The sequence below is a fragment of the Rhinichthys klamathensis genome, unplaced genomic scaffold, assembly GCF_029890125.1.
Source record: "Rhinichthys klamathensis goyatoka isolate OS25496 unplaced genomic scaffold, OSU_Roscu_1.1 h1tg000186l_1, whole genome shotgun sequence".
Classification (NCBI taxonomy): Eukaryota; Metazoa; Chordata; class Actinopteri; order Cypriniformes; family Leuciscidae; genus Rhinichthys; species Rhinichthys klamathensis.
In genome coordinates, this window is record NW_026606714.1 from 1022797 (window position 1) to 1034121 (window position 11325).

The window sequence follows — 11325 nt, forward strand, 5'->3', positions numbered from 1 at the left end:
AGAGTATTTTTTAGGTTGTCTTTGCAGCCTCTGGGGTCTCTATAAACATGACATCTCCCATTTAACCCTTTCTTTACAGCTGAATAAACTTTTGGCATGCAAAGATGTATCGCTGAGCCCAATGTCCTTGAACATTTTACACCGTAATATTCCCCTATCTTACCTTTTTTCCAGTTTATTACATTAACATGTAACGGCTCCAGATGTTGACTTCTCTTTTTTATTCAGCTTAAGTACTAATTGAATTTGCCCATAAAAGAGCAGATGCGTTCTGCTTCAGAACACAATGTGTCATGGGCACAAAAATGACAGGAACATGTTGGGAATTGGACTAAAGAACGGAGTGAATTTTAACTCTTTCTATGCCAGGACTTTGTATCATGCTGTATATGTGTAAGAGATTATAGTCGATTTACAATAATGAGTATGTGTTTGTGTACTGCATACTCAGGAGCAGGGCCGGTTCTAGACATTTGGAGGCCCTAGGCAATATTCATGTTGGAGGCCCCCCACCCCCAATAAAAAACTCTTGAAACAAATATGATTCCTAACCTTTTAATTTATACAACATTTAATTTTTAATGTTTTTACTTACACAGTACATAAGTTTGGACACATTACTATTTTTAATGTTTTTGAAAGAAGTCTCTTATGCTAATCAAGCCTGGATTTATTTGATCAAAAATACAGATAAATAATAGTGAAATATTATTAAATAGTTTTGCTATTTTACTACTTTAAAATATATTTATGTGATGCAAAGCTGAATTTAGTGTAATGTGATCCCTCAGAAAACTTTATAATATTCTGATTTATTATCAAATGTTAGAAATGGTGCTTAATATTTATTTTATAACCTGTGATACTTTTTTTCAGGATTTTTTTTTTTATTATTTAAAAGTTGTTTGAAAAAAGTCTTCACTATCACTTTTTATATATTTAACACATCCTTGCTGAATATTCCTGTTTTTCTTTTTCTTTTTTGTATTTTTGATCAAATAAATGCAGGCTTGTAGAGCATAATAAAAACATTCTTTCAAAAACATTAAAAATAGTAATTGGTCCAGACTTTTTACCAGTAGCCTACTGTATGTACATATTAATCAAACTTCATCTAAGGTAATCTCTTTTTTGTTTAATGAAGATTTTATTGTTATTGTTATTTTGCTGTTTTATTCAATTTATTCACAGTTCCAGAATACCACTTCAGTGATATATGCTTTTATCATTTTTTTTCATAGCTGGTATGGGCAGGATTTTCCCCTCCCATTTAATAGATATTGACTGCAGAATGCAGATATTGTCATATTATTAATAAGTAGGCCTAATATGATATTATGCATTGCTAGCTTAAATATGCTATAGGGCCTACACAAATGAAGTGGAAGAGAAAGACACGATCGCTACTGATTAGAAAAAAAATTCTAAACTGATATTATTGGCGTAAGTAGGCTGATGCAGGGTATAATCTAATCATCAGCAGAATTTAGAACATAGACCCAAGATCCTTTATTTGAAACGTTTAAAAATGTTGTAGTGTGTTGGCTTTTTAACTTTGAATACAAACGTCTTGTCTTTTACTTTTGTAGCGTTTTTAGTCAGCTCCCGACGCGATGTTATTCATTGTACGCGCAAATTCAAAGCGTCGCGTCTGGGCACGTTAATGACGCTCGCGCTCTTTTAAACTCGTAATAAAGCGGTGAATGGTTTTTCCAGAAATGACGCTGATCTACAGTACAAGTTTATATTTAGTAGAATACATTGCAATCACTCCAAAATAGATAACGACAACGCACACACCTGCATTAGAGCTGTGCTTCTTTGCGTGCCTATTTAGGCTTTTGCTTCGCAGCACCTGATGGGCTGGCGTTAATGTGACGTAATGTAACAGTCTATGGTTAAGATAAACATCGTCACTATTTTTAGTTAATTAATAAATATTGAAATAAATTGTAGATAGGACATTTGTAAAAAAAAAAAAAAAAAAAAAAAAAAAAGTATCCCTCTGTCTGGGCCCCATCCCGCCAGTCGGGCCCTAGGCACGTGCCTAGTTTGCCTTTGCGTTAATCCGGCTCTGCTCAGGAGTGACACAAATAAATATGTTGATTACAATGAACACCCCATAAAAGACATGCATGTTATGCAATAATATTGACATGCAGCATTGCAACGTTCTATCACTCCTGTTACAATTGTTAAACAAAATGCTGTTGATAATCATGTTGCAGCCTCAAGAAGCCAGTGAAAACTGCCTTTAATAAAAGAAGACCTTGGGACAATGATCACTAGTTAATTTCCACAGTTTATGCTAGCGTTTCCCATGAAAATGTGGTCAGCACATCATTTCAGAGTGGGAGTGGGAAATCTAACATTTTTATTTATTTATTTTATTCACCACACATGTTTCCAATCTGCAGAAACTCAGCATAGTTGGGTTTTTCCCCTTTTACAATGCCATTACAAAACAATGTTCATTGTTTGGCATTTACTCTAATTTTACAGCTCTTGCTCCATTTTGTACTCATTGCTTAGTCCTGCACTGGACTGACTATGGGATATGGGGACTCTTTTCATGCTGTTTTATTTAAGGATGTTATTGTTGGCCCTTGCACAGGCCACAGTCAGCCCCTGGGTCTTTTTCCCAAGCGATAGAACCACCCACACGTCATCCATCATCTGACCTCTCTCTGCATGACAGGTCACTTCTGCTTTTCCACCAGGATGCACTGTGTTTGTTTGTGTGTGTGTGTGTGTGTGTGTGTGTGTGTGTGTGTGTGTGTGTGTGTGTGTGTGTGTGTGTGTTGTGAGCCAGTTTTGGGACAGTAAGATAAGATGAAGTTGAGACAGAGCTCATAATGCATACGATACTCTGTTAAGATGGTTTGGTTTATACAGTGCCGTAAAACCTCATCTAAATACAGTTCAGTGTGTCTTGCCAAGCTCTGCAAACATTGTGCTAATTATATGCTATTATCTATAATTACAAATAGGTAGGCTATTATTGCACCTATTCACCAACTATTATTGCACCACCACAGTTCAGGGTGTTTATAATTATAACAACCTGAAACATACTGAATGAAATATGACTAAGGCTTTACATATGATGATAAGAAGGTAAAGAGAGGAAATTGTTTATGTGGTGTGACAGTGCCCCCTACTGACAGTATGGTTCACATCATGCCGTTGTTCTGGATAATGATAAGAAAATGCAATTTTCCCCCCATCATTTATTTTTGGCCAAAATTGTGACATAATTTCATCAGTAAAAACTTTCTTTTTAAATTGTAATGTTTATTTTGGGTAATAAGATCAAATATCACAGTAAGCAAGGAAAAACATTTCATGGACCATTTTAGACAATGAGGCCTTTAAACACTTACAGCCAAAATATCTCCATGGAATTGACATTTCCAATGGTTGAGCTGTAATATTTATTTTTATTTCATTAATATCATTTTGCTTATATCTAAAGCCAAAATAAAATCAACAACCATAACATATTTACCCACTTGCAACATTTCTCAGTATAGTTCATATTTTAATAATAGTTTTACAGCTATTTTTAAAGGAGACATATTATGCTTTTTCCAACTTAAGTTAGTGTGTAATGTTGCTGTTTAAAAGATTACAAAGCTCAAAGTCCACTCCAAAGTGAGATATTCTATTTAACAGAATCCACTTTTCAAGAACTACAACGAACAGCTCGTTTGAACTACAACACACTTTTTCCGGATCTTATGAAGTCACAATGTTCCTCATTTAAATAATCCCCGCCCATGGAATACACAAAAAAGTTGGTGAGGCCTCGTTGAGCTGCGCTAGAGAAGATGAAGTGTGTTGTCACTGTTTTTTCCACCCAGGAAAAAGTTTGTCCTAAGGCTGATGAACTTTGAAGATGAACAATGTATCTTTAACACTGTTCCTAAACATTATAATGTTAACGTTTGCCTGTGCGCTGCACATTTTACTGAGAGCAGCAAACAGACAGAGTACAATGCAGGCTATATGCTCAAAAGCTTCTCCTGAAAGACGTAGCCATTCCCATTTTGTCTGGACAATCTGTTGTTTATGGATAAAAACTTGTAAGTATGTCTTATTATTTGTAGTTGTGTTTTCTATTAACAGTTCCAATTCTAAGCTTTATGTAGTTGCTATGTTTGCTATTATCGCCCGTCGGTGTATGAATGAGTGAGTGAGTGAATGGGTGAATGTGAGGCAAATGTAAAGCGCTTTGGTGGCCATTGGGTCTGTGAAAGCGCTATATAAATGCAGTCCATTTACCATTTTACCATTTATGTAAACGAAGGGCAAAGTTTTGCCTCCGCTCGCCTGCTAACTAACATTACAGAATTGATAGTGTTTACTGTAGCTTTTGCAAGCTCTTGCTTTTGTAAGACTTCACCGCCCCTTAGGAATATTATCTATGATTTTTGTGATCGAATACTGTTTGTATTACCATAGTTTTCCGACAAATATGATTAAATGGTGGATAACATAAAAAAAACACTCTGAAACGTCCTGTGAAATTCGTGCTTGCAAAGTCTGTGCATGAAATACGTTCAGCACAATCCTCTTGTTCGTTAACATTGTCAGGGTCTGAATCGAGCCCGAAATGATTTGAAATTGACGCCATCCTTAATATTTATGTCTGAGAGTAGAGCTTGTGGTTATGAAGGAGTGTGACATTTCTCCAAACCGCTGCCAATCACAAAACACTGGGCCAGCTAACCAATCACATCACATTTCTGAAAGGAGGGGCTTCATCGAAAACAATGATTTCAACCAGACTGGAGATAGAGAGGAGCTGTATAATAATGTAATGAACAAGTGTCTGTGAAAAATAATGCGTTTTTTTTTTTAGCAATCAAGCATGAAAACATATTCTAGTACACCCCAAAAACAAAATCAAGACTTCGTAAAAGGGCATAATAGGACCCCTTTAATCAACTGATAATGACATCCTCATTGCATGCAATTGATTATATCAGTTTTTGAAAATATAGACTGCATATTTATACTGTTGTATAAACATATACATAGGCCTATATTACATATATTCAACAACACTGTAAAAAAAAGTTGCTGCCTTAAATTTTTAAGTACAGTCAACTTGGATTTTTAACTAATTTAAACTTTAATTACATTAAACGGATTTTTTTTAAAAATCTGTGAATCTTGTATAACATAAAAAAGTTGAAATTGCTTAACTTACTTTGATGAGTTAAAGTAACTTATTGACTCAATTATCATATATATATATATATATTTTACATTGAATGAAAACTTTTTGATGGATAACCGATTCGTTCTCTTACGAGAGGTTCTCTCGTATTGCGTAAGCTAGCTTACGCTGCGGGAACACCTGGTCAACGCCGTGCGCGCTATGAATCCACTCATGAATCCCAGGGTGATACCGGGGGATTTTTAACGTGGAGTGAATGTATGAGGCCGGCAGAGCGGGCACATGAAGTGTATACATAAGCATGTATGATGAAGTGTATAAGCATTTAAGGAGAGCACAAGGGGCGAACCGGTTGTTTGAGGGACTCCCAGTAATGCAGCTTCTTAGGGAGCTGGTCGTTAGACAGCTAGTAATTTTGCCTGCAAGGCGGGAACTTCCAAGTTGTAAAATCTGACAAAAATGGACGGGGAGGCCCATCCCGCGGCCACACAAATGTCATGAATGGAAATTCCACAGGACCATGCCCACGATGAGGCCATGCCTCTAGTGGAGTGCGCCCTGATGCCCAGAGGGCAGGGCAGGCATTTAGATGCGTAAGCAGAGGCGATAGCGTCTACTATCCATCTAGACAGTGTCTGTTTAGAGGCGGCCAGACCTTTGGTGCGCCCCCCAAACGACACGAAAAGCTGCTCAGCGCGTCTGAACGCGGCAGCGCGCGTAGTGTACAATCTCAGAGCCCGCACCGGGCAGAGGAGATTGGCGTCGCGCTCACTATCGGATGAAGGCAGAGCCGATAGGGAAATAATCTGAGCCCTGAACGGGGTACCAATCGCCTTCGGGACATAGCCATGTCTAGGTTTGAGAATGACAACAGAGTCATTCGGTCCAAACTCGAGACACGCGGCACTGGATGAGAGCGCGTGAAGATCCCCCACGCGTTTTACTGAGGACAGAGCCGTCAGAAAAACGGTTTTGAGCGAGAGGTATTTTAGGTCCACAGACTCGAGCGGTTCGAACGGGGGTGCTTTCATAGCTTTGAGAACTATAGAAAGATCCCAGATAGGAACCGAGGGGGGGCGCGGAGGGTTCATCCTCTTAACTCCCCTGAGGAAGCGGATGACTAACTCGTCTTTGCCCAGGGACTGAGCGCGTCGGGGTTCAGAGAACGCCGCGACGGCTGCCACGTAAACCTTGAGAGTGGAGGGGGACCTGCCCTTGTCCAGCATCTCTTGAAGGAAAACAAGCAAAGACGGCACCTCGCATGACCGTGGGTCCAGATGTTTGTCGGTGCACCATTTTGAGAACACAGACCATTTAGACGCATAGAGCCTTCTCGTGGAAGGTGCTCTAGCCTGTATGATAGTGTTTCTTACTCCTTCTGGCAAATCGACGAATAGTCGTTGATCACCCATGCATGTAGCGCCCAGCGCCGTGGATGGGGGTGCCAGATCGTGCCGCGAGCTTGAGAGAGGAGATCTGCTCTGACTGGGATGGGCCACGGGGCTGTCTGTGACAGCTGAGTGAGCTCCGGAACCCAATTCTGACTCTCCCAACGCGGTGCTATGAGGAGCACCGAGTGGCGTGTGTCCCCGATCCTCTGAATTACCTGTGGTAGCAGAGCGATCGGAGGGAATGCATAGAGCGGGCGGCGAGGCCATTCCTGGGCTAGCGCGTCCTCGCTCCTTGAGAAAAATATTGGGCAGTGAGCGTTCTCTTCTGACGCGAAGAGGTCCACCTCTGCTCTGCCGAATAGCCGCCACAGTATTTGGACCGTTTGTGTGTTCAGGGACCATTCTCCTGAGGAGATGAGGTTCCTGGACAGTATGTCTGGACCGTCGTTCAGATGGCCCGGCACATGCGTCGCTCTGAGCGAGAGCAGGCGGCTCTGAGACCAAACTAAAATGCGGTGTGTCAGTAGGAAGAGATTCCTGGACCTGACACCGCCCTGACGGTTGAGATAGGAGACCACAGCCATGTTGTCCGAACGGATCAGGACGTGGTGTCCCCGAATGAGCGGGAGGAAGCGCGAAAGCGCGTTCTCGACCGCAAGCATTTCCAGACAGTTTATGTGTAAGGGGCTTTCCTGTGTCGACCAATGGCCGAAGGCCGGTGAGCCCTCGCAGACTGCACCCCAACCCGTGTTGGATGCATCTGTCGAGATGACTTTTCGGCGGGAAAAGGTCCCCATCGTGATGCCCTGTCGAAACCATTCTGCTACTGTCCATGGCTGCAGCGCCGTGAGACATGTCTGCGTAACTCTGATCAGCTGGCGGCCCGTGTTCCACGCGCGGTGGGGTACACGGCTGTTTAACCAAAGCTGAAGCGGACGCATGTGCAGAAGGCCCAGCTGAAGCACAGCGGAGGCTGAGGCCATGTAACCCAGCATCCTCTGAAAAGTTTTCAGAGGTGAGCGGGTGCCCATCTGAAACGAGGCGGCCAGTCGCTGTACACTGCGCGCGCGCTGTGTAGACAGGCGAGCCGTCATCGTGACCGAGTTCAAATCTATTCCTAGAAAGGAAATCGATTGACTGGGTTGAAGGGAGCTCTTTGTCCAGTTGACAGAGAGGCCCAGCGTTTTCAGATGGTCGAGGAGAACTGCGCGGTGCGACAGAAGCTCCGTCTGTGATTGGGCCAAAATCAGCCAGTCGTCCAGATAATTCAATATGCGCAGCCCCTGGCTCCGCAGGGGGGCGAGCGCCGTATCCATGCACTTCGTAAATGTGCGGGGCGCCAGGGATAAGCCGAACGGGAGAACGGCGTATTGATAAACATGACCCTCGAAGGCGAAACGTAAGAATGGCCTGTGACGGGGATTTATCTGGATCTGAAAATAGGCGTCTTTCAGGTCTAGAGAGATGAACCAGTCCCCCTGGCGCACCTGCGCGAGGAGTTTCCTGGTAGTGAGCATCTTGAACGGTCTCTTCATGAGCACTTTGTTCAAAGACCTGAGATCTAAAATCGGTCTGAGGCCGCCGTCTTTCTTGGGAACCAGAAAATAACGGCCGTAAAACCCCGACTCGGTCATAGATGGTGGGACTCTCTCTATGGCGCCCTTTTGCAACAGCGTCGCAATTTCTGAGCGGAGCGTGCCGGCGGCCAGCGGGCTGACAGTAGATTCGAGCCGCGCGCTTATGTTCTCTGATATTAGAGCGGGCTGTGCCCGTTTCATGTGATGGGGCTCTGATAGAGACACGGGATATGTTATGCTTGTGTGTATGGGTGAGCACATGATTGTGGGCACATTTTCTACACAACTGGCAAATTTTCTCTTTTTGAGATTTCTCTGGGTAGCCGTAAAAACGGCTTTTTGTCGCTCGCAAGCGGGCTGGGACACCGGCTTGTTTGTGGCGGTCAACACTACAGCAGTCGGCGAAATAACGGGGACTGGCAGAGGGCGAAGCTTTGACGGCGGTCCGGCCGCAGCGGGAGAGCACCGTCGTTTTCTTGACTTTGCTAGGCAGACTTCTGATGATCAGGCTTCAGCGTGATCTTAGGTCGCGGGCCTCGTGGGGGGCGGCGGTCTGCGGCGGCTGTCAGAGCGAGAGCGAGGGCGGCCGCCCTGTCTGCGCTGGGCTGTTTGAGTCTGCGGAGGGGGGCGCTGTGGTGGAGCTCTGGCAGGAGGCTCGCGAGAGCGGCCCGCGGAAGAGCTAGCGCGGCGGGGCAGAAACAAATTAATCGCCTGAGTAGCTTTCTGGACCTCAGAAAAGCGATCGACGATTCCCGTGACAGCAGATCCAAAAAGGCCCGTCGGGGAGAGGGGCGCGTTAAGAAACGCGGCGCGCTCAGAATCTCCCATGTCGGCGAGCGTGAGCCATAAGTGTCTCTCGGCAACACAAAGGCTGGCCATGCATCTCCCCAGAGCTTGTGCGGCGGCTTTAGTGGCGCGAAGGGCGAGGTCCGTAGCACTTCTTAGATCCGTGACAGCGGGGGAGGGGTTTCTACCGCCTTCGGCCCACTCACGGAGAATATCGCTCTGTAATACTTGGAGGACAGACATAGAATGTAGCGCTGCGGCGGCCTGACCGGCGGCGGCGTAGGCGCGAGCATGAAAGCTCGAGGTCGCTCTGCAAGCTTTCGAAGGAAGCGTGGGGGAAGAGCGCCATCTAGCAGAGGGCGGGCAGAGGTGTGCGGCGACCAAGTCCTCGACGGGCGGCATGGCTGAGTAACCTTTTTCGGCGGCTCCGTCCACCGAGCGCAGCGAGGCGGATATATCAGAGCGGTTTCTAGCCGAGAGCGGGGCATTCCAGGACTTCGTCAGCTCAGCGTGAAGTTCAGGCAGGAATGGGGCGGCCCGGTTGCACGCGGGGGTCGAGCGCCGATGAAAAAAGCTGCCGTCCATCCGGTTCGGGGCCTGCTCGGGTGGAGGAGACCACTCGAGACCAAGGCGTTCGACGGCCTGTGAGAGGAGGCGCATTAGTTCCTCCTCTATCCCGGCGCGGATCCCCGCCGACTCTCTCGTGGAACCGAGAGATGACCATTCTTCACTGTCTGATGCGAGCAGTGAACAGGAGTCCTTCTCCTCCGCGGCGTCATTGGAAGCGACAGAGCGGCCACTCGGCGGCAACTGTATGTCCGGCAGGGGCGGGGAGGGAGAGCGGGAAGCGGGAGGCGGCGGCGGCGGCCCGCATGGTTCCGCTGGGGGCTCCGGCGGCCTCTGGGAGCGGCGTTTCTTCTTACGAGGCGAAGAGGGAGGCGGCGCGGGAGCGGATTTCGCTGCCAGAAGTCGTGCCCGCAGGGACGACAACGGCAGGCTCTCACAGAAGTCGCATCCTCCATCCGCGAGGGCGAGTTCTGCGTGCTCGAGTCCCAGGCAGAGAGCGCAGATGACATGGCGGTCTCCGTCCTCGAGACGAGCGCGGCAAGAGCCGCAGGAAAAACGAGACATCTTTAAAAAGACGCTCGGCTCTTTTAGATATAAATAGAGAAAAGAGAAGGATACAGTCGTCGGATGGCGCTAGCTTGCAGGGCGGCTGAAGGTGGCGAAGACGGCCGGCTTCTTCAGGGTCCGGGAGCTCGCTAGAGTGATGCCTTCTCGACGGCGACGGCTTTTCTCAGGACAGCAGAAGCGTGCAGCTTGCTGAAGATGAAATGAATCAACATATAAGCCTGGGAGAGACTGTTATATACACCATAGCCACGCCCATTCTGGCGGGCCATGACGCAATGAGCGCGCGGGCGCCTCTCATTGGAAGCGGGTTCAGCCCCGCTCTCCCATAGGCTTAAGCAGTTCTCTCTGAGCGAACCAATGAGCTGCTAGCTAGCCTGCTCTAGGTCTGCCGCAGAGGAACTGCGTTGTCAATGGATACAAATTATGAAATAATTTTTTGGCTTCAATATCTCAGCAAAGATGAATCTTTCCCGCAGCGTAAGCTAGCTTACGCAATACGAGAGAACCTCTCGTAAGAGAACCACAAAGACAAGAGATATTCATAAATGTAAACATTATGTGCAATACAACAGAAAGTGACAAGTGCTGAATTAGTGTATTATTTTGGGGTTTTATATAGAACTTGACTCAATTTTAAAGAAATCTTTATGCCAAAAAGGTTCTATATAAAGAGAAATGTCTTAAATTATTGCATAATACTGTCAGCTGTTTAATTCATACAAAAAAAATGTAATTAAAATGTAATTTTAGAATTAAAACTAAATAAATAAATAAAAACTAAATCCCTGAAAGGTTCTGTAGGGTATTTGAAGCGCCTGATAGAACACTTTAAGGTTCTATAACCTTTTCTTTTAAGAGTGTTTTAATTAAAGCTCCAGTCCGTAGCTTTTTTGGGTTAAAAATTATCCAGAATAAATTTTTGAGCAAGTACATAACCAGCCAGTGTTCAAAACTATCTGCTTGCCTTAGCTCGATTCAAAACGGTAAGCTTGTAATAATGTTTTTAATTCCAGTATGTTTTTGGATTTCCGTGGGAAATTCGAGCATGTCATTACGCCATTACGTTATATCTGCACACATAAAGAAGAGTCTCGGCTAGTCGGCTACATTGCGTGTGAAGATGTTGGAGGTGGAGATTTATAGCCTTTTCTCACAGCACTTGATATAATTAAACTTATCAATTTGATGGCGGATCTGACAGCCGCACACTCTCCTGAAAACATTGGATTCATCCGCGCTGTGCCGTGCCGAG